Source organism: Myotis davidii, unplaced genomic scaffold (assembly GCF_000327345.1).
Source record: "Myotis davidii unplaced genomic scaffold, ASM32734v1 scaffold478, whole genome shotgun sequence".
Lineage (NCBI taxonomy): Eukaryota > Metazoa > Chordata > Mammalia > Chiroptera > Vespertilionidae > Myotis > Myotis davidii.
The window spans coordinates 3,836,369-3,841,655 of NW_006289570.1; the positions used below are offsets into that span (position 1 = coordinate 3,836,369).

General features: G+C 52.3%; 1 protein-coding gene and 1 long non-coding RNA gene across 3 annotated transcripts in view; both read right to left on the reverse strand.

The window, feature by feature from the left end:
- Positions 1–5,287, reverse strand: part of NIPSNAP1 (nipsnap homolog 1 (C. elegans)) — a gene marked incomplete at its 5' end in the record, with an annotated part of 19,184 nt that overhangs the window by 12,527 nt on the left and 1,370 nt on the right. The window lies entirely within an intron of this gene.
- The window catches only part of LOC107182837, a 2,755-nt gene continuing 482 nt past the window's right edge, over positions 3,015–5,287 (reverse strand). Inside the window, exons 2-3 of one of the 2 annotated variants that reach the window (XR_001513591.1) lie at positions 3,951–4,274; positions 3,015–3,714 (exon numbers count right to left, since the gene is read on the reverse strand). This is a non-coding gene — a long non-coding RNA (uncharacterized LOC107182837). Of the gene's footprint in view, positions 3,715–3,950; positions 4,341–5,287 lie in introns of those variants that run through there. The other variant, XR_001513590.1, reaches the window with a different exon arrangement.

Below are 5,287 nucleotides of genomic sequence, written 5' to 3' on the forward strand. Positions count from 1 at the left end.
ATGCCCTCCTCCTGCCCCGTCCAGCTCCTTTGCTCCGCAAACGAATCCCGGCTCGGCCACGATCCCCCAGATCACAGACCTCAGCAGAAGCAGGGAGCCTGCAGACCCCACACGGGGGCCAAGGGCTTGGTGGCTTCCGGAGAGACGTGGGAGCATGCATGCACCCGCCCCCCGCAGTGCCCACCGCAGGCAGGCGGCTCCTTGCTGGTGTGCTTGGAGTGGAGGGCAGGCTCTAACTCTGGGATTCCTTCAGCGAGTACTGGGTCTGCTTGGCTGGGGAACGTGTGACACCCTGAGACACCAAAGGTGGGCAGAACAGTAAGGCCCGGCCCCCTTGGGACTTAAGGCCTGGGGGGGTTGGGGGCGGGGAGGCGAAATCAGCTCAGCACTGACTCTGAGCCCCCCAAGGGGAGGCAGGCACCTTCAGCCTCTCACCCCTCACCGCTCCTGCCCGTGACACGAAGTATTTACTGGGTAAGTGAGGAATGTAAACAAAAACATTTTTGCCAATTGCAACAGAGGCTGTGAAGTGCCGGGGCCATGAGGACTTACAATGGGGAAGAAGAGAAAAAAGGGAGGTCCCATACAGGCCTTGAGGGTCAGTGATGACTTCTATAAGAAAGTGAGGCTCAAACTATGATTTTTTCCCCTGTGTTTTCTAAAGTTGCTACAATGCACATGTATTATATGTGTGATTTATTTAAAAAGGAAACTATATCAGTATGATAAACGGAAAACCTGAATGGATTGCCATAAACAGCCCTGGCCGGTTTTGCTCAGTGGATGGAGCCTCTGCCTGCGGACTGAAGGGTCTCAGCCCTGATGACCTGTCACTGGATGTGCCCGTAGGGGCTGCATAGCAACTTGCTGGCCACGTGACAGAGGGCATCTGGAAGCCACAGGAAGCCGGGACCCTTGGGCAGGGCGACGCTGGCCCTCCTGGTCTCCGTGGAGAGTCCTCAGGAAATGCTTGGTGTGTCCGACTGCCCCTGCAGGGAGGGAGGAGGGAGGGCTCCTCACGCTAGGCTAGGCATTTCCAAAGGGGGTTTTCCCATCTTCCCCCAAGTCAGGCCGGGCATGCTCCCACCCCTGCCCCAGAGTGATGGGAAATGGGCGTCCCTCGCCATGTCACACGTGAGCCACCGTGTGGCCGCTCACTTGGAATGCAGCTTTGAGAGCTTCACCCCTACCCCAGCTACAACGGTCAACTCGTTCCAGCTTACCCAACTGTCTTTGTTTCATCACTGAAAGTCCCCCCCGCTCCCAGGAAACCCCCTTGTCCCGGGGAAATCGGGAGGTTTGATCATCCTAACTGTGGCCCTTCCCCTCTGCTCAGGACACCCCCCCACTCCCATCCCAGAATCTTTTCTTTGCTTAACTGACTCCATTTACCCTGCCTCACCACGCCAGTTAACTGAGCAGCTGGTCTGAATGGGTTCTTGCCCCATGGACGATGCGTTCCGGGCAGCAAACCAGAGAGCTGTTGGACAATAATTCCGCGAATAAGGAATCGGGCCATTTCCAATTACTGTGAAACTAATCATCCCACATTGGAGCAGCTTGAAACAGTCAACATTTATTAAATCACACGGTTCCAAACGGGTCAGGGATCCAGGAGCGACTGGTTCACTGGGCTGGTTCCGGCTCGGGGTCTCCTGCGATGTCGCAGTCAAGATGGGTGCCCGGGCTGTGCAGGTTTGAGTGGCGCTGTGGGACCAGCTTCCCAGGTAGGGCGCTCACACGCCTGGCGAGCGGGTGCTGGCCAGTGAGTTGGCCAGAGGCCTCGGTTCCTTGCCACCTGGGCTTCTCCGGGCACTGCCTGGAGGTCTTCACCACATAGCAGCTGGCTTCCCCCAGTGTGAGTGACCCAGAAGAAAAGAAGGTGGAAACTGCAAGCACTTTTTAAAAATATATATATATTTTATTGATTTTTTTACAGAGAGGAAGGGAGAAGGATGGAGAGTTAGAAACAGTGATGAGAGAGAAACATCGATCAGCTGCCTCCTGCACACTCCCGCCCCTACTGGGGATGTGCCCACAACCAAGATACATGCCCTTGAACGGAATTGAATCTGGGACCCTTGAGTCCACAGGCCGACGCTCCATCCACTGAGCCAAACCGGTTAGGGCTTCAAGCACTTTTATAACCTGGTCTTGGAAGTCACGCTCCGTCATTTCTGCATACCCCACTGGTTATACATGCCAGCCCAGCTCAGTGTGGGGAAAGGCTTTACAAGGATGTGGATACCAACACTTGCCAGTCACAGGGGACCATCCCGGAGGCTGGCACTACAATTAGGCTTTGCACTAGGTCCAGCTTTAAAAAAAAATAAATATTTTTATTGATTTCAGAGAGGGAGAGGAAGAGAGAGAAACATCAATGATGAGAGTGAATCATTGCTCGACTGCCTCCTGCATGCCCCCCACTGGGGATCAAGCCCACAACCTGGGCATGGGCCCTTGTCCAGAATCAAACCTGGGACCCTTCAGTCCGCAGGCCAACACTCTATCCACTGAGCCAAACCGGCTAGTGCAGCCCAACTTAATTATTAGGATTGGACTCGGCTCTTCAAGCAATTTTCAACGAGCAGGCTTCCTCAGCAGCCTTGTTTTCTGTGCTGGGAGCTCTCCCTCGCCTTCCTCTCTGAGGTCCCTTCCTGTCCACCACCGAGTCTATGACATCTCTTTCCCCTGCACCTGTCCATCCCTCCCCTCGCTGACCCACCTCTTCTCCCTCTCTTCCTTCCCAGAGCAAGCTGCCCGCACGGAATCTGCCTTCATAAGTCACTGCCAAGGCCTGTTGCCCAATTTGTGAAATGAAATGAGAAGAGCCAGGACGAAGACAGATGGGCAGCGCCGGGCGGAGAGGAGCAGGCCGGTTCCTAAGTGTAAAATATGGGCAGACCTGCCATTATCTATTCTCTAGGACAAATAGATCATCACTGAATGGGCTGCGGAATAGCAGAGAGACAAATCACCCAGCTCTGGTAGTGTCACCGGCCCCTAACTGATGGGCTCGGGCTCCACCGCTCTCAGAATTGCCTTGCCCGGCTCCTGTGGGACCCCAAACAGGAGGGACCCCAAACAGGGGGGGGCAGGGGCAAGACAGCTTTGCTGTCTCAGCGGGGGCATGAGCCGCACCGCCAAGTCCCGGCCTCTCTGGGGTATGCATGCTATGCAGTAGGAATTATGCGACTTTGACACAGTGTCACATAAAACCATCAGAAATTACAGATACGTCAGAAAAAAAAAAGGCAACATTTTAACTCATTAGGGATGGGGCAATGTCAAAGCAGTCCCGGGGATGGAATGAATTATCAACTGTGTTCATGCCACTGCCACAAGGCGGCGCCACTGTAGCCGGAGACAAATGACCACACTGTGACATTATTCTGGAGCGAATCACAAAGCTGTTCAGCACACTCTGGATTCTAGCAACTGTTTTTCTGTGGCTACGCAGCTGTCATTTTGCCATTCACTGTCATGAAAAGCCACCTTAAAAAGACATAGTAACATTTTTTTTTGGTGTGTCATTTTTTTTTATTGCTTAAAGTATTACAAAGAGTATTACATATGTCTCCTTTAAGATATAGTAACATTACCCATGCATTCACAAGGTAGTGATGCTAGTGCTGAAACCCCCTCCCCCACCCCCAAATGAGTATCTTTGGTGTGGATACTGGACCCGACGAAACACCACGAAGACTGAACTACCTGCCAAATCGGTTTGGCTCAGTGGCTAGAACGCTGGCCTGCGGAATAAAGGGTCCTGGGTTCGATTCCGGTCAAGGGCATGTACCTTGGTTGCGGGCACATCCCCAGGAGATGTGCAGGAGGCAGCTGATCGATGTTTCTCTCTCATCAGTGTTTCTAACTCTCTATCCCTCTCCCTTCCTCTCTGTAAAAAATCAATAAAATATATTAAAAAAAAAGAAAAAAGACTGAACTACCTCCTCAACAGGTGGTGCTGTTAACCTAGGAGAGTGCTGGAGGGCAGAGATTATGCTGCAACCATACAAAGCAGCATCAAAAGCAAAAAATGTGGGAGACGGTTGTAGATTTACGAGCTGTGCGAACGCATTTGATCACTTACTTTACAGTCATTCCTGTGGGGGAAAGAGGTTCTGGGACTACAAAGGTTTGAATCATGTGAAGTTTACCGAAGGCATCCTCCCTGAGAAATGGCACTTCCCCGGACCTCCCAGCCGTCCTGGCAGAAATACGGCTCCTGCAGCCGCCTCCTGCGAGCGGAGAGCCGTGGGTTGAATTGTGTCCTGTGAAATCATGGAAGTCATATATTGAGTCTCTGCCTCCAGGTCCTGGCTCGGAGCTCCTAAAACCCATGTAGTTGCCCTGACCGGTTTGGCTCAGTGGATAGAGCGTCGGCCTGCGGACTCAAGGGTCCCAGGTTCGATTCTGGTCAAGGGCATGTACCTTGGTTGCGAGCACATCCCTGGTGGGGGGTGTGCAGGAGGCAGCTAATTGATGTTTCTAACTCTCTATCCCTCTCTCTTCCTCTCTGTAAAAAATCAGTAAAATATATTTTAAAAAATAATAAATAAAACCCGTGTAGTTCACTAAGCGGTAACAGCACTGGGCGCACTTTTTTGTTCAACTATTTGGTCTTTCCTTGCCTGCATGTGTGCATAACCCCTGGACGCAGACAGTGGGGTGGTGAGGGCCTGGGCGCAGCTTACGAAAACACATCAGTCCGATCAGAAGAAAACATAAGACAAACCTGAACTGAGAGACTTTCGACAGATACTGGCGGATACTCTTCAAAAGTGTCCCGGTCGGCCCTGGCCGGCATGGCTGAGTGTCGGCACTCAAACCGAAGGGTAGCGGGTGTGATGCTGGTCAAGGGCACATACCTGGGTTGCAGGTTCCCTGCCCCAATGGGTGTAGTAGGCAACCAACTGATGTGGCTCTCTCACTTCAATGTTTCTCTCTCTCTCTCTCTCTCAAAATTAGTAAAGCCCGGCTGGTGTGGCTCAGTGGTTGCGTGTCAAACTAGGAATCAGGAGGTCACAGTTGGATTCCCGGTTGGTCGGGGCACATTCCCAGGTTGCGGGCTCAGTCCCCTCTGTGGGTGGTGCAGGAGGCAGCTGGCCAGTGATTCTCTCTTATCATTGATGTTTGTCTCCCTCTCCCTCTCCGAAATCAATAAAAACATATTTTAAAAAATCTTAAAAAAAGAAAATGAAGACACTCCCACGCCTGGCCCATTTTCCCCAAACGGTCCGTTTGGAAGGGAGAATCTGCCAGCACTAGACGGAACATAAAGTTT